The following is a 22,443-nucleotide window of genomic DNA, read 5'->3' on the forward strand; positions in this document are numbered from 1 at the left end:
ACTTCATGTATTCACACGATGGCTCTAGGCAGCTGGAGAATACTTTTATATGAAAATCAGATGGAATACAGCTGCAGTTTATTTTCAAAGCCAGCTTTTAGAGCCCTTTGAAACACTGCTGCAGGCATCACAATAATGGCAGCTATAGACAAAATAAAACATTTCATTATTCCTAGTCAGGTTTTTCACCTAGGTGCATAAAAGGCAGATGAATCACTCATAGGATCTCATGTTACAAACTGTGAAGGAGCTGCTGTCATCCAGTTCTGCACAGACCACCTACCTACAATATCTGGTTCCACAGACAACCATATATAGGAGAGAAGGTTATCCTTGTGCAAATTAGGCTATTGCAGAATCACTGATCATGGTAAATAGAGCTGAGTCAATAATGCTCAGTGAACAATTTAACTTCTCTTTCTGCTCATGGGATATCCACAAGCAGGGCACAATTTCTTTAGTTTATTCATTATTCAACTAATAATGACCATTTGATCATGACTACTTTAAATGACTATTTTAAATGTATTGCTTAGATGTGATTGGTCAGATCAGATGTTTCCTTTTCCCCTCACTGGATGAGCTCACATCTGGTGTAAATGCTAAAATTCACTTACCGTGAATGTGTGTACTATTAAACTGGATCGCTTGAATTACTGCAGAAAGTGAACACATCTTAGGCATATTCATTTAAAAATAAATTAATATCCATGGATACTTTTTGCAGCATTATTTGCCTATTTCTGCATAGAACAGAAATCCGCGCAGTAGAAAAAAGTCTCAAAGCTGAAAGGCCTCAGATATAGGATTAAAATCCAAACCAAGACTCCACAACTCTGTATATCATCAGCATTCAGTTATTCCATACACTATAGACAGCTAATGGGGATAATAGTGTGGGGAATTCATTTTCTGGGAAAGTTCCCTGAGCATCAAGAATATCTCTCTTATCGCAGCAGAAATTCACCCCATAAAAGAAAGTAATCAGTTTCTAAGCTACTTGTTTTACAGTTTATCCTTAAGAGAGGGGTTGCTATTTTTGCATAGGCAGGGGAGGGAAGCAATTAAACAGCTTTACAGTCTTCATGTGGAGATCATGCACCCACCAATTTTTTCATATAGTTGGTATTAAATCACAAAGCACTCAATTAACTTCTAAGCAAGGTTTTGCTTAAGATCACAAGAAGAATTTAGAGCCGAGGCTTTTATTCTGCGTTGGAGTACTGGGTGAAAACATTCCCATCGTAAACCCTTAAAAACGTTAGGGAAGGATCATAATGGAGATGCGGACAGACCCTTAACTACAATGGATGTTAGTGGACACTGTTAGAAAAAGAGAGAAGAAAGAGGACAAGTGAATTTAGACCATGAGGTCGTTCACTACTTAAGCACAGTGGCAGCAGCAGAAGAGCACAGTCAAGTGCCCGTGCTTCATATGGGACATACTAGGTACATGGTAGCACTGGAGACGCATGTTGCTCATTGTACCTAGCAGATTATGCAGCACTGAATCAGTTAATTGGCTCACTGAATAGATCATAAATACCAAAAAGGTTTTTGAATACTCCTTTCAGGATGTACTGTATAATTAGCAGCAACAGTTCGGCTTATTAATGCATCTCAACACAACACGGAATGAAGCTGAACAAGACACAACCAGAAAGCTGAGTTTTGGAGATTAGTTCTGTATCTATGCAAAGAAAGAGCAGAGCAAAGCACTTCCTTAAAATATTACAAATCAACGTCTATAGAATTCAGGTCAAGAGAAGGCAGCTATCTGAACACAAACAAAAAAAATGTTAAAACTTAACTCAGATTTCTATTGCAAGATAAAATATATCCTTAAAATATGCTTTAAAAACCCAGAGTCTCCCAGCTAAAGCAAATATATCTATCTGAAGGGCTTTACTCTGCCGTCTATTAATATTAAAAGCATATTCGGGTTTTGGTACCACATCTCTCTCTTTTACTCTGTTTCACTTACAAGAAAATTCAAAGAGGCCTTACTAACACATTCAAACCCTTAAGTTTAAAGAGGGAAGTAACAAAATTTAAAATTATAATGCTTTATTAGTGTACTGGTGGTAGAATAAAGACAGTTTAGAAATACATATCAATTAGTAAAAAAATTGCATTTTAAGAGAATATGATTCACTTGGAATCTTTCACTTCTAATCTTTAAAGGTAGTGTTAAACCCACTGGTAATACTTAGTGCCTCTTTTCCATATGAAATTAGAATGAATCTTTCATCCCAAATACCGTAAATATTGTCTGTATGCCTTGTTGCAACATTCAATAAAAGCACTAAATAATACTACTAGCATAAACGCTACAGCATTCAATTCATACAACAATATATTCAATTGGAGAGGGAGGACACAGAAACCATACTTACAGGTAGCAATATTTCTTCAGGAGCTTGAAGACAAGAGGATACTGGTATAAGAGGGATAATGAAGTCACTGACCCAGTAATCTCTGATTTAAAGGGCTTGCAGAAAGAGAGAGAAAAATCCTATGAGGGGGCGAGAGAGAGAGAGAGAGAGAGAGCTGAAATTCCAGTCTTTCTGGTCAGCTTGGTTTTAGTTTTCTTTGTACTAAAAATCCACATTAAAAAGTCTCTTTGCCAGAGTTGCCTGCCAAGCTGCTGCCGACTTGAAAACTTCCAGAGTACAAAAGCTTCGGGCTTCCTATGATAAGGGCATTCTAAAGATGCCTTCAAATGTTTACACTAAGAAATGTTTCTCTGGCAATGAGTCCCAGATCTTTCCCTTCTGCTAGCTGAGTCTGCTGGAACTAAAAACTGAGCTCTTGGCTGCTCATTTCCCTCCCCCCACCTCCGGTTCTGTTAGACTATTTTGTTTTTCCACTATCAGTTATGTGCTAAAGCTTGATAGCAAATGGCTGTTCTAGAAACCTCTCCACCCGAACCCCTTCTCCACTACTAAAGGAAAAAGTCTTTATTCAAATACAGATAAGAATATAGCCTCCATAAAAGGATAACCAGTCAGCTCTTCAGCTCATGTCAGGATGGCTAGTAAAATTAAAATCAAGTACATTACTATTGTAATGTGTTTAGATTACTACAAATTAGATTCTTTCCACCAGTTGAAATATTTCAACAGGCTGAGAGTGAAATTCATGTTTCAGTCCAAATATTAAAATTAAAACATGTTTGTTGCAAATATTCTTCCAAATTACAATCAAATAAAGATCAGTAATGAGTTCAGGTTCTCTCCCCTTCCACTGCCCATATATGAAACTACAGGAAATGGAAGAAGGATATGCTCACTGGGCCAAATCTGGCAAGGTGTTGAGGCGCTTAGTGCCTAAAGGGCCTGGGATCAATGTTCCCTTAGCCTTTCATCTCTAGGCTTACAGTTAGAATCCCATCCAAGTCAGAGAGGACTAAAAGTTCTTGCCATGTGATGGCTTTTTGGTGCCCCACGACAAATGAGTTTAGTGGTCTAACTCCTGTTTCTAGTGGATAAGGGTTCATTGTTACAAAGCCACCACCATCACATTTAGCATTAGCTGACACCATGTTGTCAGCCTCAGCAGAGAAGCCAAGCACTAAGAGAGCATGGAGACTGAAATACTCTCAGTTCACAGTGCAGGGTGTTCCTCTAAACCAGAGCTGAAATCCAGTAGAAGAACAATATGGGGCACATGCATTTCCTTGGCTACACCCATGCTTTGGATAAACAGAAGGCTTACGGCTCCAGGATTCACAGTAAACAAGCTGAGGTTCAAATTCATCTCTGCTGTAACCCCACTAACTACCATCTATTTGCCCCCCATTTACTTCAGGCTGAATTTAGCCCCCATGTAAAAAAGCACATTAAATACACACAACAAAAGTGATCAACATATTCTAAACATTAAAAACCCTAAAACTGTTGTGAAAGAAAAGCTTCCACAGATGTTCTTGTTGCTCAAGAGGCACAACTCAGAGACAGATGAAGAAAATAGTGTTAAAAATTAAAAGGGACTGTAAAAGCCCTGCCAAGTGGATTGTAATATGATACAATTTTTGCTCAAATTGTTTTAGGAAAAATGCTAGGTAAAAAGTTTTTAAACTTTAAACTTCATTCTTGTGTCCTCGTGGGAAAATGCCCTGGTTTTCAGAACTGGATAAACCTTCAGATTTTATCACTTTGCAGTAAAATTTGGAACGAATATGAGTCCTATAAATGGTTTCAGTTAATTTGCTTCAGCTGCTGAACATGTCTGCTCACTAATATTTTACTTCTAATTCATTGTGATGGATGGTCTCTCTGCTTTGCACAATGCCCATGTCTGTGGTCTGGTTAGTATCCACAGAACTGCGATACAGGTATGCTGACCAAAAATGCAAGTTTCCTAACAAGTATGTTTTTAAGGAGTAACATTATCATCTCTGGCCAAAATCACCTCCAGCATAAGTAGGGGCAATTCCTTTCAAGTCAATGTAGACTTCCTGTGTACACCAGATGTGAATTTGGGGTCTTGCACCTTACTGTAGTCTGTGAGGTTTTGAATCCCTTTTATTTACAAATGCCAGAACATTGAGGGGGGAATGTACATCGTGTAGATATACATGTGTACACACACGGACCATTTTCATTTCAATATTTGCCTAAATGGTAAAGGGAATGGGCTGTATCAGTTTACATGAAGGAAGACCTACTCTGCTACTTATATACAAGGTATCTCGCTCTCGTTAATAATTAGCTTCATGACTTAGAATGCTGGTGCAAATGTGAACAGCCAGAGTGTTTTCCAGATGCTTTCTTTAAACACGACGATCATCATAATGATCAGTTGTTTTCATCCCTCGATTTTATTTGTAAAAGAAAAAAATGCACCTGATGCACAATAAAGAATTTTTTTTTACTATTCTATTTCTGAGTTTCAATTTCAAGTGTTAAACAATGGCCTAAGCAATTGTAAGGTGAAGCGTCAAACAATACACTAATTTTCACGTTCTATTAAAGGAGAGATGCTGTTCTTTAATGACAAAAATCCACATGACCCGAGAAGCAGGGCTGTGTGCGGCAAGTTCTGCAGAGATGCAGAGAAGAAAAGATCTTCTCCTTTGGCTGAAAGTGGCATCAAAGTTGCTCTGTGACCAGGGCTGTCCTTAGGATTTATGGGGCCTTATGCAGTATTATTAAACTGGTGCCCCCTGTGCCTGACGGCAGCCTGGGCTCGCATGTGTATTTTACATAAGGGTGGACTTTTGAAGGATTTATTTAAAAAAAACTGTATGTCTGAAGATCCAAGCATTTGAGGCTAAAGATGAATACTCAGATTGTGCATCTAAAAATCTATGCAAGGATTTTTTTGGAGTTGTGATTTTATAATCTTCAGCAACACAATAATGACATATTTTTAAAGCATATTTTAAACTCCAGACTAACATGTTCTGAGTAAAAAGAAAAGGAGTACTAGTGGCACCTTAGAGACTAACCAATTTATTTGAGCATAAGCTTTCGTGAGCTACAGCTCACTTCATCGGATGCATTCAGTGGAAAATACAGTGAGGAGACAGTACAGTAATGCACAACTGGCTTTGTCAGTAAATTCAGAAACTGACAGTATATATCTGGGGGTTGCCAAATGCCTGTTAAATGGCTTCATTACCACTTGAAGGCTCTTTAACAGTTTCAATGTTGTGCTAATAGGTCTGGAAGGCTTTTTCACTTTTAAGGACTAGAGTTACCAGCTATGTTGGGCCTTGGTTGTGGGGCGAATTGGGCAGGAGAAGCTAGAGGAAGCCCCCTAGTGGATGCCCAGCCCCCTCACAAGGGTTTGGGACAGACTCATGGCTGGCAGCACTGAGTTCAATGGGCTGAGGTGAGATCCTCCGAGGCCTCATACACCAATTCAGACTACTCTCTCTCTGACCATTTTCTGGAGGAAGACTCACCAGGCTGCAGCAGCTAGCTGTGGTGGGAGGCTGCAGGAAAGGTCAGAACAGGGATAGAAAGAGGTGGAAGGGTGGACACTAAGACCCAGAGGTGCCCCAAATTTTCAGGTGCCCTACGGAGCCTCGTATGCTGCTTATACCTAAGGATGGCCCTGTCTGTGACCATCACTACAAACATATTTTAAGTCTATGCAGTGCCTACAGGGTGAGTGGGAAGTGGGAGAAGACTAGATGATCCACAGCTAAATGGATCCATTAGATCTGCCCTTCCCTAGCCCACACTTTCTTCATCCCTAAAAACCCAGGGTCTTCCTGATAATTATGTAAACACAGGAAACCAGGCCCATCCTGTCTGCACTGGATTATTCCAGTCCTCATCACTTCAGCAATGAAGTTCAGCAATGCAGACTAAGAGACTGATCCAGCTCCCATTGAAGTCAAGTGCAAAACTCCCATGGATTTCAGAGGTGCAGGTCAACTTAAGTGGGGACCTGCAGAAGGTGGGTATGCTGACAGAGTGCCTGATCCAGCAAGTTGCTGAGTGCCCTCGGCTCTGACAGACTTCCAAGTCACACAGCACCCTGCAACATTAGGCCCAGGCATTTCTGAAACCTGACAGGACTTTGATGAGAGTTAATGTCAAAGAGAACAGGTCCCCTTAACGATGAAACAAGGTGAGAATGTGCTACTGCATCATAGTACCAGAAACCGGAGCAATTTCACTGACGCACTGTGTCCTGTCTCCCACGTGGGTGGTGAATTTTGTCTCCCCAGTCCCTCCTCTTCATATAAAGCCAGACTCCTAAGATCTTACATGGGTGAAAATAGTTTCACCTGTAGTGAATCTATTGGCAGGTTAGTTTGCTCTCTTTTCACATTAGAATGGGTTTTCTGGGGCATTATCCAGCAAGCTATATAAAATACAACCTGTTCTTTGGTTTCTTAAGCTAGCATGCTAGGAAGAAGCCACTGGTTTTCACATTCCCCACTCAGAGATGGCCAAACAAGTGAACGATAAAGCCAAGTTTCCAACACAGCACAAGATAAGGTTACAGGCTTCTTGCACATCAAGTACCCTCTGCCTCCTCAAAGGATACTGAGTGCTGGAGAGCAGAATTCACGACACAGATTAGAGGCACATGCTTGATACTTCCCATAAGCTTACAAATGCCCAAAGGACACCCTTTGTTTCACTAAGGGCACGTGCACACTTGAAACGGTGCCTACAGCTGCACCATTGTAGTTCTTTAATGAAGATGCTCTACACCAACAGGAAAACACTCTCCCATCACTCTCTACACCAACAGGAAAACACTCTCCCTAGTTAATCCACCTCCCTGAGAGGTGGTAGTTAAGTTGGCGGGAGAAGCTCTCTCACTGACATAGCGCTGACTAAGGGGGGCATTAGGTCAGTATAATAATGTCACTCAGGGGTGCAGATTTTTTTTTTTTTGCAATGTAGACATACCCTGTGACACCTTGGCCAAATCACTGAATCTCTCTGTGATTCAGTTCCCCAGCTGTCAAATGGGGATAATCATGTAATAACTAACCCAATTCTGACTATTATGCCATGGAGAGTCGTAACCACAGAACCTCTGGAGCTATGTGGGTTAGTGCTGTTGAGCTTTACACCGCATAATAGAAGAGTTTAACTTCTTCTGAATCAATAAAAAAAGTATCACTGATATGTGCCACTTGCATTCGAGTACAGTGGTAAAGGTTTCCAAGCTAATGAGTTCCAATCAGTGGTGATCAAGGCAACTGCTGAAGTTTCTTCCTTGATAAGTATCAAAAAACATGCTTTTCAAAGCACTACTGTCATAGAAACCTGACAACATTTTAAAGGATCTCTCAGGTGCCTAACCTTCAGGATATATTTTCAGCTTCAGTGACAAACAATTGACCTCTTAATTTATGAGCCATGACTTTGCTGTGTTGTCTGAAACAGGAAAAGCATGTAACTGTGACCTAAACTGAGTTTTAATGAGGGTGCATTTCCATTAGTGTGATAGAAAGGCATTTTTTTACTCTTTAGGGAACGAAGGAAGTTACCTGTGATACAGCTACTGATAACAGCTAATTATCAATCTTAGCAAGATGATTTTTAACCCCCAGTGCAAGTTTCAAACCAGCAGAGGAAGTATTGCTGTGTAGAGCGTTTGAGCCAAAATCTGTGCAGGCATAACTCCTTTGATTTCAATGAGAACTTTGTTTTTAATGGGTAACAGGTAATATTTGGAGCTCCTAGCACAAAGCAAAGCAAGGGAGGAACGATGGTCTTCAAGTTAAGCACAGTATTAGAGTCAGGAGTTCTGGGTACTAGTGCCAGGTCTTATACAAACTTCTGTGCAAGTTTTTTGGGCAAATCAGAACCACTCTGCATCTTAGTTTCCCTATCAAATAGGGACAATGATGTTTACCCACCTTCCAGGTGTGCTAAAAAACTTAATTCATTGGAGCAATATTCTACCTTCATCTCACTTGTACAATCTCATTGGCTTCAATGGATTTACACCAATATAATTAAGGACAGAATCTGACCCACTACGGTCCCAATTCTCCAAATCAGTTGGTAACGTTACAGATACAATAGGTTTCAAAGCCATTCATAGCTTGATTGCCAAACGGGGGCTCTATATTTGCAAAGTGCTTTGAGATCCTCAGATACAAGAGAAGAGCAAAGTGTTATTGGATCTCAAAATCCCATGAGAAATGCAAAATGATTTAGTTATGTTTACTGAGTAAGAAGTTGCAGTGGGGGAGGTTTAGATTGGATATTAGGAAAAACTTTTTCACTAAGAGGGTGGTGAAACACTGGAATGAGTTACCTAGGGAGGTGGTAGAATCTCCTTCCTTAGAGGTTTTTAAGGTCAGGCTTGACAAAGCCCTGGCTGGGATGATTTAACTGGGAATTGGTCCTGCTTTGAGCAGGGGGTTGGACTAGATGACCTTCTGGGGTCCCTTCCAACCCTGATATTCTATGATTCTATGATTCTAAGCTTTGTTCGTTAAATTGTTCTTTTGCAAAAGTACTAGAAGTTAAACTAAAGTGGGGAAAACTAAAGCAAGATGCTTTTGCCTTCTTTTACAGCAAACAAAAGAAAGGTGTTTTTAAAACAAGAGTTCTAAAAAAAGTTGTTGGTAAATCTTCACTGTAAAGTTAAAAATTATACTTGCAAATAACATCTTACCTCTGTTACTAGGAGGGGGAGAGAGAGAGAACCTATATCTTTTTGCTTTTGCCAATGGACATAGCATGAATGTCATTTTGAAATCCTCTTTGGCGGCTTATTGTTGACCCTAAGAAGGTAGAAATTTTATACTGTGAGCCGATCAGGAAACCACACCGTTTACTAAAGCAGGGCAAACACTGCAAAAAGAACAAAGTTATAAATATTCTTTTGAATAAAAACCAAAACCTTGTTTTGTTGGTATTCAAAAGCGCCATTTTCTACTCGCCTTCATTCCAATGAGCAAATATTTGTTCACTAGAATGTGTGGTAAATGCTAACTCACATAAGAAGTCATGATGGGAAGATTCACCTAGTCTCCTTGAAAGTCATGATGGGAAGATTCACCTAGTCTCCTTGAAAGACGTGCATATCTTTTGGAGTCATCTAATTAGGGAGTGACTGCACTGGCTAATTGCACAGTACTAATGGTGAATACTCAATATAATAGTTGAAGTGGATAGTTTAAGAGCAATCAACAGAATTAATATATTTGTTACCCACTTGTCACTTAACAAAATAATAAATATCAAAGCCTGCCTATGAAGAATTCACATACAGAAGAAGATTTGTCAAATAAATCATTCACTGAAAATAATTCACCCAGCTCTACAAAGTCCATAAGGAATAACCAGGCTATATCACACCATCTATCAAGAATATAAATACCTAGAATTTTGTTACATTACTATAGAGAAAATTTTCACACAGGAGATTGTCACCACCTTGCTTTTATATCTGATGCAAGTAATATGCGGCTGCTCAAGAGACCAGTGTATCACTGTATCCTCTAATGACAGAACGGCACGGTGTTGCAGGCAGGAGCAAAGGAAGGCAGTTGGTTGCAACAGAAATAAGGGATTTATTAGTTATTCATAGATTTGAAGGCCAGAAGGGACTATTGTGATCATCTAGACTGACCTCCTGTATAACACAGAACATAGACTGTTCTCCAAATAATTCCTTTTGAACTAGAGCATAACTTATTTAAAAACAAAAACAAAAAAACCCACCAACAACACCACCTCCACCCACACACACCACATCAAATTTTAATTTAAAAACTTGCCAGTGATGGAGAATGCACCATGACCCTTGGTAAATTGTTCCTAATTGTGTGATTGTAGTTCTTGTGCTTATAGACCAGGGATATGTAACACTATTGGGATGGTGCAGGAGGTCCCCAACTCTCTTCTGCACAAGTCAGCAGCATTAGCTGTTATGGTGTGGAAAGGAAAACATGCTATATAGAACTCTATATTTGCATGGATCCTTCACCTCACCACAATCATGGCTGACTAACATTACAGCTCTTTACACTTAACTATAACAACATTAATGTGAAAAAACAATATATAAATAGATGTTGTATGAAGTATAACATTCACTTTGTGAGTCTGGGAGGATTTTACCGAATGGAAGACGAGCATAGTAGATGGAGAGGAAAAGCACATGGTTTCTATTTTTTGTCAGGAAACAGAGGAATACAATAGAATGATTCCACAAATATGGTCACAATTAACATTAGCCTGCAGAGAACTCATCCTTACAGTAAGTGGTGCAGGGTTAAACGAGGACACAGTATTTGCTACTGCAAAAACTGGTCTGTAATTATGCACCAGGCAACCCTACACAACTATGCTTTCTCCTAAATCAACAGGAAGAGGGAAGATTGGATCAATATCAATGTAAGTCAATGATATGGCCAAGTTTACAATGAATATCTGGTCTCTGGAAGACCCACAATACTGTGTATTTTGTTATGTTTTAGATGCTATGTGACTTGGGTAAGAGACCATTCATTCCCTTTGTTTTTCTAGGACACTAGTCCTCTGGCACAAATGACTTGAGCATTGACTTCTAGTAGCCAAAACTACATGTTCCAGATCTCATTAGAATGACTTCAACTTTGGATTCTCTGGAGAATGATCCATTTATTTCAGTGTGGCTCCTCGCTTACTCAAGCAATAGGAAATTAAGGATGGCAGAATCAAGCCCTCACTTAGAACTTTAAATCCTTCAGCACTTTCTGTTGTTGATTTGTTGTTTTAGTACTATAAACATGCACCAGTGAGTCACAGTATCCATGACAATTGCTTTAACTAAGCATGTTGTGGACTTAGTTATAACTGTTCCCCTGCACAGAAAACCAAATATGTCTCTTTATCCAATGCCAATGTCCATATTCAGAGTCGATTTATATTTTTTCTTAGAAAATTTCTCTTCCAAAGTCTTATTTAATATATTTTAATCTTCTAAAAAAATATATGTAAGATCAGGAAAAGAAATACAGGAAACAATTACTGGCCAGATCCTCAGCAGCTGTAAAGCAGTATAACTCTATTGAAGTCAATGGAGTAATGCCAATTCATTGCAGCTGAAGATCTGGCCTGCGGACTGAAAATATGGATTGCTGTTATCCATAAATTTATATTATTCATAATTTATCCTCCCAAAAGGTTTAAAGAAAACACACTCTTTGAGGAGATCAAATACAGTCTCTCCTCCAAAGCTTTTCTACTGGAAGACACACTCCTTGTACATCAACAGTCACATTATAAAAAAAAAAAATAAGTCACTATTTTTAACAATGCGACTAATTTGAGGTTAAGAATGGCATGTTGAAGCATCAAGGTTCATTCTTGATCTCCTGGCAAGAGTTCCATAAAAGCATTCCCTTGACAGTAAGCAGATGCAAAAAACAAACAAAACAAAACCAAACCTGCTTGTGCAGAGTAGAAATGGGAAGGGTGTCTGAACACATCTTTTTGACAAAAAAGATTTATATAGATTGGGGCAAGTAAATGTTTCTTCACCTTATAAAATGACTGGCTGACTTCAATCAAATGAAATATCTATATCTTGCTGCCAGGCCGTTATTTTTAATCCCGTCTATAATTCTGAAATTACTAATAGATCTTGGGCTAGACCCTCAGCTGTACAGAGCTTCACTTGATTTGGCTGAGAAGTAAAGGGAGTTTTAAAAAGCTGCACGCCCACAGTCCCTAGGGCTGCTGGGGCTACTTTGCTCTGACTTAATTTAGAGCACCCTTTGGGCTCTAAATTATACCATCCTGTTCAGTGATCCCTGAAAGGTCATGCCAGCGGGGAAATCACCAAAACAGAGTGTTACAGCCATACCCCTTCTACTGGGGGCTTGAGAGGGGCTGTATGCCAGCTCAGGGTTCCCCAGCTGCTTGCTTAGGGCAGTTTCACAGTCCTAGTGCACTGCAAGAGTGGGGCTAAGGGAGTGCAGTCCAGGCCAAGAGCTGGCCTCGTGTTTTGTCTATTTTCAAGTACCTCACAGAATCAGAATGTCATGAATGGGTAATGTCTCTGCAGGAAAGGGAAATACTGGTGCCTGGCCAGTCTTCTCACATGGAAACTCCTCTGTAAAGAAAAAAAGGGGAGTTTGGGTGTTTAATCATCATGATGTAACTTTAAATATAAGAGGTGATTGGTACCTGTTCTTGTGCTTCCTGCATGTATGAAGACTCTTTGGAAGAGAGTCTCCTGCCCCTCTTTCTTGCCTGCTTTTGGCATAAAGGACTGCATGGCTAGAGGAAAAGGAAAAGGCCAAGGCTTTCCTATGCCTGACTGTCCTATCACAAGGCTGTTGACAGCAGACATAACTTTTGGCTGCTCTAACTTATACTGGGGGACTGGTCTGGCCTACAGCTGGATTAAAGGAGTGCAAAAGTCATTTTGTAATCCCCTATTGAGCCATGCTGGGTGCTTATTAGAGTTGACAATTTAGACTTAAACTGGCCCTTGAAAGTGCATACAAAAATCATGAATTTGATGCAGTAAGAGGCAGGAGGCAATGAAATAATTAGAGAGAGGTGTGAAATGACCAGAGCAAAAGAAGAAAAGAGACTGCAACTTGTGTAGTACTGGTCCCTTTTTGAAAATACTTAATAAGGGATGGAAAAAGAGGTCAAAAATTACTTACTGTTAAAAGTTAGAGGAAAAAGTGAAATATTCCAAAAACTCATCCAGTTTTGGAAACCTGAAAATAGTGGGAAGAATCATTGTTCCACACTTATTTGCCCACAACTATGTTCACAATCTTTGGCTCGACTCCTCTCCAGCATCTTTAAAATAAGTTGTTCTTGGTCTCTCTCTGTGATCACTCTACCAAAGGCCATCAGATCAGATAACCTTGAACAAAAAAAGCCCAGGATCATTCCTGTAGGGCCCGATTTCAGAAAAGGTGAGTACAGAAAGTTTTAAAACATAAGCCTGAATAGGGAAAAAAAAGTTTTTTTTAAATTAAGGTTGACTTTTCAGTAAAGACCAGCTGCTTCCTAAGGAACAAACCATCTTCACCAATATGCCCACACAATGTGTAAAACCAAGCAGCCAGCCAGCAAGCTGATAAAACTTTAGGAACTTTACACTATCGCTATTAATTTAAAAGGAGGAAGGTAGAATAGTTGTAAAATACGAAGAAAGTACATTTAGGTGAATAAATCACGTCTAAACCATAAAGTTTCCGTGCTGTAAGATGTGAGAAATAAAGACAAGGTTCAAAATCATTTTAGAAAAATTAACTAGGACTTGCACATATATAACATCACTTAAATAAAAACACTAGTGTCTTTGGGATTAACCAAATGTGAAATTGTAGTCACCCTGACCAATTTGCATCTACATCGCATCTTTTTACTCCTCCATTTGCACGCTTTGTACAGCCTCAGCTGCTATAAATTGTCATAGCTCCATTAAATGTACTTGAACTGAAATCAATGGAGCTATGACAAATCACACCATCTGAGGAGCTTCCCCACAGTAGTTGGGAATTGTAGGCTCTTTGGGGCAGGGACCGTATTTTATTATGGGTTTGTACAACACTTGCCACACAGAGACCTTGATCCTGGTTAAGGCTTCTGAATACTAAAGTTCTATCTATGTACTTGCTTTGTTCATTGTATGGAGGTGCTCCTGTCACCACTACACATCAAAGCTCTGCAAAACCATTTTAAAGACCAAACTAACTGTTTTGTTTTATTGTCAAAGGAAAATGTGCAGAGATGCAGGAATACCAGCGTAGTATGCAAGAGAAGTGCAGTAAGCTTGCAAATGTTTCCCAACATACTCACTGCAGACTATAGCTGTAAACAGCTTTAATAGCTCAAAAGATAATTAAAATAACTTCTAAATAATACCTTATCTTTAACTCAAACATGCATGTAAAGCTCCATTGCCTGAAGGCCTTATCAATTCAGAGAGAACTATAAACATTTGGTTGCCTTACAAGATGCAGTCTTCTGCAAATGTGCAGTTTAAACATAATGGTGGGCCTATTAGGGATCAAGGTTATCATTTTTTCAATCACAAGAAATGTTGTTATGTCAGTGATCTTTCAACACTAAACGTCAATATCTATGGGAAGATTAAAGCATTTGGCTTGAGTGTATTTAAAGGGAGGATTATAGAATGTGTGGTTTCCATGGCTATGGGTTAGACAGTACACGCTTTTATAAGGGTGAAATTCCAAATCAAACTGGTAAACATAAAATTTGATCTTCAAAGAATGTGCAATAAGCCCCTCCCCCCATTTCTCCTTTTAGTCAATATATATTCAAATACTAAAAAGTCAGAAAATTGTACTGTACCAAAAAACACGATGAATTTCAGATACACTTAAGATTTCCCCAGCAAAACTACAAAGCTACCCTGCAATCCAAAGGGAACCTGCTGAACATGAAATGCACCAAACTTATCCCTCCTCCCTGCCCCCCCACAATTTTTCCTTCCTATGTTGCTAAGGATATTTTCTTCTCTAAAGAGATATTTTACAAAGGGCCTGGAGGGGGGAAGCTTTTGGTGCCTTAATCCATGCCATGTCTTACTACCTAAGGACTAGCTTAAGCCATTCAACTAAACCCAGAGTTAGGGGCGGTACATAGCTGCACCACACCAGAAGAGCTCTGGAATGGAATTGTGATTCTTACTTTGATGGGGAGTAAGTTACTTCACCCCTTTCCAAAGCACATCTGACTCCCTGCCATGTGATTAGTGAGCTTAGCTATACCGATCAGTAAGTAAGGGGACAGAGCCAAAGCTGCTCCTACTCAAAGCAGGCCATACTGGATGAAAGAGATTTAAAGGAACGCCTGCAAGCCCACCAATGATTTGAGGGCTCCAAAATGTCAGGGCAGGACCTGATGGTACAAAAAGACACAGCTTGCTCCCTGGAGTGCATGAGGATTTTCCTCTTTCCTTTTGCTCTTGGTCTCCCAAGGCCTTGTACCACATGTTGGTTAGTTTTCCACCAGGATGCACAGTTAGTTTTATAATTTCACCTAAACATTGAAGCAAGTCTTCAAAATGTTTCACTTAAAAAAAAATAAACTGAACTATAGCTGCCATTCTTCTGCCTGACGGGAACTGGGAGGGACTTCTTTTGGAGCCAAACAATGCTGCGTAATAGGTCTATCCTTACCATTTGTGAGGAAGCAATAAAGACCCTGCAAGTTGTTAAAAGGAGGGATTAGACCACTAGTTTCTTCCCATTCTGGTCCTGCTACCAAAAGGGGGAGGAGGGGAAGGAGTGTGGACAGTGATGATTTCTCATCCCTCTCTCATCCTCTGGGAAAAGAAGAGAGGTTATGTAGTATGGAGGTCTGGCATTCTTTGAGTCATCACGACTTTTTTTTTTTTTTTTTTAATCCAACTGTATCTAGAGACTGGATCCAAATTTTTTTGAATTCATAGAATTGCTCTCTATGGCGATAAGCTCTTTCTTTGGCTGCTAACTTAGACAAGTCCGATTACCACTGCTTTATTCTCACCGTAAAGCGACTCTTCCATTTTTGTAAAATCAGGCACTGGGTGACCATTGCAGCCCTTAAGAACTAAAGTCTTGTGGCAGAGTTAAACCCAGCTTCACAGGTCAATCACATAGGATTGAATTTCTGGCCGAGGTTCGGCTGCTGAAGCCAAGCACTGCTTTAACTCTTGTGCGCTCCTCTTGCTAGCCAGGCCCACCCAAACCCACAGCATATGTGGCAGTATTCCGGCTTTCTTTGTTACAGTGCCCACAAATATCAGAGGATAAGATATTTTATCTTTGGCAATTTTGGGGGCATCCAATACAGAATGCTACAGAAGCATTTCTAACATCCTGTAATCTGTTCTGCTACTGGGATTCTTTTAAGGACTCTGATAAATCCCCTTCCCATGGTTTCACACAGAACACCAAACTAATTGAGTTCCTCTTCATTAACAAAGTATGCGTAGTGGACTTGTGCCTGGAGAGTTTATGAAGAAAGTGATCATTTATCCCACAAAAGTCAATATAGGCTGCTATAACTCAAAAACTTTAATCCCGCTGGTACCTCCAGAAACATCTCCTGGCATTTAAGTGACCTTCCCAACATGGCACACTATCTTTTTTGAGACAGATAGCAGAAAGTTTGTCAAGCACACTATAGATTAAAAAGGACGATGGAACCAGTGTGATAAACAGGTGGCTTGTACTTGGGAGAGAGGAAACATAAAACCTACATATGCATCAAATGAGCCCCCAGAGTAAAAGTAAGGTGTGCCCAGTTCTATTCATTAATGTTCAAAGCTTGTACCAAAACAAGTGAAAAAAAATCACTAATGGAATTTACTGAACTATTCAGTCTTCAAGCCAGTAATTTTATTAACTCAATCTGATCTAGAAAACAACAAATACTCTATTAAGAGTCTAGCCAAAGACTGTAGTTTGATCCTTTAAATTCAGACTCAAGTCATGTATGTAATTACACAGAAGGGAATTACATAGAAAGTATCAAAGACCTCTTAACTGTGGTGATTGATATGATCTTGGCTCACAAGCCCATTTGTAACATACCAAGTTTCACTGTTTCTAGTCCCTAGTGTTCTATTAATTACTCTTTCATCCTAAAAGAAGGAAGAGAAAATGTTTTAAAAAGTTTAATTAAAGTGAATGAGAGACTGAATACACAACCCAAGATAACTCTGCTTTTTAAAATTATTCTATGTAATTTTATAGATAGGGTATAACAAATCAGGCCTTTGGTCACTGGATAGAAATTTCCACAGTTGTTAGCCCATCCCTATCTGCTGCATCCACTTCTAATTAAACAAGTGTAAAGGAAAAACTATTACCAGAACCATATTACAAGAAGATCACCATACCATTACAACTTTGTGTGCACACAGAATTTTTTTCTTTTGGGGTTAGGCACCAGCTAAGTGGGAGTTTTGTGGAATGCAGAAGTGCCTAAATCTAGGATTTTGTCCCTATGGGGATCTGGGTGTAGGTATCTTGTCATAATTGAGCCTACCAATTTACCTTAATTGTGAGCTCAACTGTAAGGAATGAGTGAAAGTTCATAAAAATGTCACAATAAGCTAGAAAAATTTTGATAGGAAAAAGTCCAAAAGGGAGACAAGAAGACTGGAAAAAAAAAAAAAAGGAGTACTTGTGGCACCTTAGAGACTAACAAATTTATTTGAGCATAAGCTTTTGTGAGCTACAGCTCACTTCATCAGATGCATCCGATGAAGTGAGCTGTAGCTCACGAAAGCTTATGCTCAGATAAATTTGTTAGTCTCTAAGGTGCCACAAGTACTCCTTTTCTTTTTGCGTATATAGACTAACACGGCTGCTACTCTGAAAGAAGACTGGAGTTAATCCAAATGCAAAGGCCTACTGATATAATTCAAGGACTCTGTTAAAATCATGCCTGGTAAACAAGAGAAGTGTGGGACCGCAAATCAATGAACCAAAATTGGTGGGTCAGAAATTAGTTTGTGAAGCAACTGGTGAACAAGATTGATGACCAAAATAATGAGGGGATGGGCTATTCTACCCATCACTCCCTTTTGGGGGTTCTTAAAAGACTTGCGGAAGAAAAACTGGGTGTGGGGGCATAGCAGTAATTGCTGGCTGGGAGACAGGTGAACTAGAAGGAGCAAGCTTCACCATCATGGCTACCATCCTTATCCCTTCTTGGGAGCCCAGGATCCAATGTCAGGTTTCAGAGTAGCAGCCGTGTTAGTCTGTATCCACAAAAAGAAAAGGAGTACTTGTGGCACCTTAGAGATTAACAAATTTGCTCACGAAAGCTTATGCTCAAATAAATTTGTTAGTCTCTAAGGTGCCACAAGTACTCCTTTTCTTTTTGCAGGATCCAATGCGATACCTTTGCTGTCCTGAACCTGAGCAATGTCCTGACCAGATTGGACCAGAGTGAGGGACCCCAATGTCACTGCCACCCCCACTCACATTGGATAAATCCCAAACACCACCCGGGGATGAGAAACTTCAGTTCCTGCTGTCAGCCCCCTATGCTTCCCCATTTGCCCTGGCCAAGTGTGTTCTTTCCCTTCTGTAGCCTATAGATATGTGCTAGGTGAAGCATAGGTATAAGTTAAGGCAATAATGCAATAAGCCGACAAGCCTCAAGGCCTGTAAAACAATAGCTTAGCCAAACTAATTATGGTGTAAAGCCTTAAGCATAAATATCTATCCCAGAGTAACCCTAGAGCATAAGATGTCAGAAGACAGTATGCTGTAATGACTTCACAAGATGCTAGTTTATACTAGCTTGGGATTTTTTTAAGTTAGAGACTTCAGCTGATGTTTGACCACAAGAATGCCATGGTTATTAATTGACGTATATGCTAATAAGCTTGACTTAAAAGGATTAATAACCTGTGGGAGAAGAGCACCCCAACATTAGTAGGGTGAGGAACTACAAATAAAGAAAAGGGGTAGAAATCCCTACTGAATATGCATTAGACATGGTGGCATCAGCGTAACAGCATTATAAAAGTTGTATCCCAGCCACTGTGCTTTGAGAGAGATAGATGTAGTCCTTGGGAGATGCCAGGATGACAACCTGGTTATGATGGTGAAGGGGAAGATAATTAACACTACAGGTTATTTTGCAAGGGGTGGTGTAAGTATATGGATGCTCAGCTCATTCTGTATTCTCTCTACCTGCCTTGCTGGGTTAGAGTGTTAGTGAATTTGCTAACTTTGTTAATAAAACTATTCTAAATATAGTGTGATTTCCTAAGTGAGAATGTTGAAACCGTGCACATCAGAGCTTCCAACCCAACCGTAATTTTGATAATGTTGGGCCTGATTCTGGGATAAGAACCTACCAAATTTCAGAGTGCTAATTGCAGAAACTAAATCAGCAAGGGTGATGTCATGGCATGGGTCTACCACCATCTAACCAGGAAGAAGAAGAAGAAGAAGAGGTAAATGAGCCTTCTTCTAAAACCACTAACAAAATCATCCAAAGCCCAGGATTTAGGGGTGATGGGGGACTTCGACTGTCTGTTGGGAAAACAACACAGCATCAGTTGGGAAATCAAAACAGCAGGGCCCAGATTATCCAACCAGTTCTTGGAATGTATTGGAGAACCTTTTTTTTATATTTATTTCAGAAGGTGGAGAAAGCTACGAGGGGAGAGGCTGTTCTAGATTTGATTTTGACAAATAGGGAGGAACTGGTTGAGAATTTGAAAGTGGAAGGCAGCTTGGGTGAAAGTGATCATGAAATGTGAGTTCAGATTCTAAGGAATGGTAGCAGGAAAACAGCACAATAAAGACAGTGGATTTTGGTAGGTAAGTTCCCATGGGAAGCAAGCCTAAGGGGAAAAACAGTTCAAGAGAGTTGGCAGTTTTTCAAAGAGACATTATTAAGAGAACAAGAACAAACTATCCCACTGCAAAGGAAAGATAGGAAGTATGCCAAGAGACCACCCTGGCTTAACGGGGAGCTCTTCAATTATCGGCAGCTAGCATTAATGAATAAAATCAATCAATCAAGTCCTACAAAAAGTGGAAACTAGGTCAAATTACAAAGGATGAATATAAACACCACAAGTATGAGGAACAAAATTAGAAAATCCAAGGCACAAATGAGATAAAATTAGCTACAGACATAAAGGGTAAGACAAAGGGTAACAAGAAAACATTCTACATTATAAGCAAAAGGAAGACCAAGGACAGGGTAGGCCAATTACTCACTGGGGATGGCAGAGAAACAAGGTTAAATGACTTGGTTTCAGTTTTTACCAAGAAGGTTAGTAGCCACTGGACATCTAACAGTGAATGCCAGTGAAAATGAGGTAGGATCAGAGGCTGAAATAGGGAAATGAACAAGTTAAATATTACTTATACAAGATACATGTCTTCAAGACACCAGGACATGATAAAATAGATCCTCGTATACTCAAGAAGCTGACTGAGAAGATCTGAGCCATTAGCGATTATCTTTGAAAAGTCACGGAAGACGGGAGAGATTACAGAGGTCTGGAAAGGGGGAAATATAGTGCCCATCTTTTAAAAGGAGAATAAGGACAAGCCAAGGAATTACAGACCAGTCATTTTAACTTCAGTACCCAGAAAGATAATAGAGCAAATAATTGGTAGAGACCTAGAAGATAATAAGGTGATAAGTAACAGTCAGCATGGATTTGTCAAGAACAAATCATGTCAAACCAGCCTCACAGCTTTCACTGACAGGGTAACGAGCCTTGTGGATAGGGGGGAAGCAGTAGATGTGGTATATCTTGACTTCAGTAAGGCTTCTGATACAGTCACTCATGACCTTCTCATAAACAAACTTGGGAAATACAACCTAGATGGAGCTACTATAAGGTGGGTGCATAACTGGTTGGAAAACTGTTCCTAGAGAGTAGTTCCTGGAGAGTCAGTGGCTCACAGTCAAGCTGGAAGGGGGAGTCAAGTCAAGTGGGGTCCCACAGGGATCAGTTCTGTGTTTCTTCAACATCTTCATCAGTGATTTAGATAATGGCATTGAGAGTACAGTTATAAAGTTTGAAGATGATACCAAGCTGGGAGAGGTTGCAAGTGCTTTGGAGGATAGGATTAAAATTCAAAATGAGCTGGACAAACTAGAAAAATGGTCTGAAGTAAATAAGACGAAATTCAATAAGAACAAATGCAAAGTACTCCATTTAGGAAGGAACAATCAGTCGCACACATACAAAATGGGAAATGACTGCCTAGGGAGGAGTACTGCGGAAAGAGCTCTGGAGGTCATAGTGGATCACAAGCTAGATATGAGTACAGTGTAACGCTACTGCAATAAAAAATAAAAATAAAAAAAAAGTGAACATCATTCTGATATGTATTAGCAGGAGTGTTGTAAGCAAGACACAAGAAGTAATTCTTTCACTCTACTCTGTGCTAATTAGGCCTCAACTGAAGTATTGCATCCAGTTCTGGGCACCACATTTCAGGAACCATGTGGACAATTGGAGGAAGTCCAGTGAAGAGCAACAAAAATGATTAAAGGTCTAGAAAACATGATCTATGAGGGAAGATTGAAAAAAATGGGTTTGTTTAGTCTGCAGAAGACTGAGAGGGGACAAGTTCACAGTTTTCAAGTACATAAAAGGTTGTTACAAGGAGGAGGGAGAAAATATGTTCTCTTTAACCTCTGAGGATAGGACAAGAAGCAATGGTCTTAAATTGCAGCAAGGGAAGTTTAGGTTGGACATTAGGAAAAACTTCCTGTCAGGGTAGTTAAAAACTGGAATAAATTGCTAAGGGAAGTTGTGGAGTCTGCCATTGTTTAACCTGCTCTTAAAAAATCTCCAAACACCTGTCAGGGATGGTCTGGACAATACTTAGTCCTGCCATGAGTACAGGGGGCTGGACTAGATGACCTCTTGAGGTCCTTTCCAGTCCTACAATTCTATGATGTTATAACCTATAGATCAAGCAAACCATTTCCATCTTATTTCTTCTCTTTCCTATCCCTCTCCTTTTTTTGTTTTTGTTTGTTTTGTGCTTAATAAGAGTCTGGCTTAGCTGGCCAAGACAATATTTTGCAACACTGCTGTAAGCCTGTTAACAGAAAGCAGTTGAAAAGCAATGCCTTAAACAGCCTGCTGCTGGTACAATTCTTTGGCACCAGCAAAGTGGGGAGCCAGGGGGCCATGCCCATCCCAAGAATCTGCCCACAAGGAGTTAGTTCACCATATGGGCAGATCCTTGCACTCCCACTGAGCCCTTTGGAAGTCATTAGGGCCCTGCCTGTTTGGAATTCATCAGGGGACTTGCATCAGTAGTATTTCCAATCTGCTTTCAAAAAAATCCCTCCAAAGGATTTTTAGTCTTGTTAAAGTAAACAGGTATAATGGTGCAACATTGTAGCTATATCCTCTGTTGGGCAGAAATATCTACATTTATATTGTCATGTTTAGAAGTCAATGATATCAAGAACTCGCTGCAACATAACACTTCCAGGACTTGCAAGTTTTGTTAAACCAAGCTCAGGCAGAAATCTCAAA

The 22,443-nt window shown here is 39.8% G+C and overlaps 1 protein-coding gene and 1 long non-coding RNA gene across 8 annotated transcripts in view; one reads left to right on the forward strand and one right to left on the reverse strand.

Moving 5' to 3' along the window:
• FREM1 (FRAS1 related extracellular matrix 1) overlaps positions 1–2,767 on the reverse strand; it is a 103,508-nt gene extending 100,741 nt beyond the window's left edge. For all 7 annotated transcript variants that reach the window (XM_073345426.2, XM_073345429.2, XM_073345428.2 and 4 more), the window contains exon 1: positions 2,397–2,767. The gene's annotated coding sequence lies outside the window, so the exon portion shown is untranslated. The remainder of the gene's footprint in view (positions 1–2,396) is intronic.
• LOC140911737 (uncharacterized) overlaps positions 1–22,443 on the forward strand; it is a 51,360-nt gene that overhangs the window by 5,964 nt on the left and 22,953 nt on the right. The window lies entirely within an intron of this gene.

Source organism: Lepidochelys kempii, chromosome 5 (assembly GCF_965140285.1).
Source record: "Lepidochelys kempii isolate rLepKem1 chromosome 5, rLepKem1.hap1, whole genome shotgun sequence".
NCBI lineage: Eukaryota > Metazoa > Chordata > Testudines > Cheloniidae > Lepidochelys > Lepidochelys kempii.